The sequence below is a fragment of the Trichoplax adhaerens genome, genomic scaffold (genome assembly GCF_000150275.1).
Source record: "Trichoplax adhaerens TRIADscaffold_215 genomic scaffold, whole genome shotgun sequence".
In the NCBI taxonomy this organism is placed as follows: Eukaryota; Metazoa; Placozoa; class Uniplacotomia; order Trichoplacea; family Trichoplacidae; genus Trichoplax; species Trichoplax adhaerens.
Window position 1 is genome coordinate 5,865 of NW_002061138.1, and position 330 is coordinate 6,194.

Sequence of the window (330 nt, forward strand, 5' to 3'; positions counted from 1 at the left end):
TATATATTTGCCTTGACAAACAATAGACTAAGAAATTGGAATGGAATTTTACTGAATATTATCTAACATTGGCGACTATCAAATATTGCACCTATATTAAAAATTAATCATTGATACAGGTCATAATTATTTCATAACAAAATTAAATCCGCGTAACAAAGAAAATTGTAAAACTACTCTATACAATATATATGAACGAGGCCGGACGGTCATTTTGCAAAATACCTTGTATAATACAATTATGGTAGATAGCACTATTTCTTAAACAGAAATACGTGTTTTATGCTTATTTTGATTCCTATCACGACTGCAACTTAAACTAATAATCTC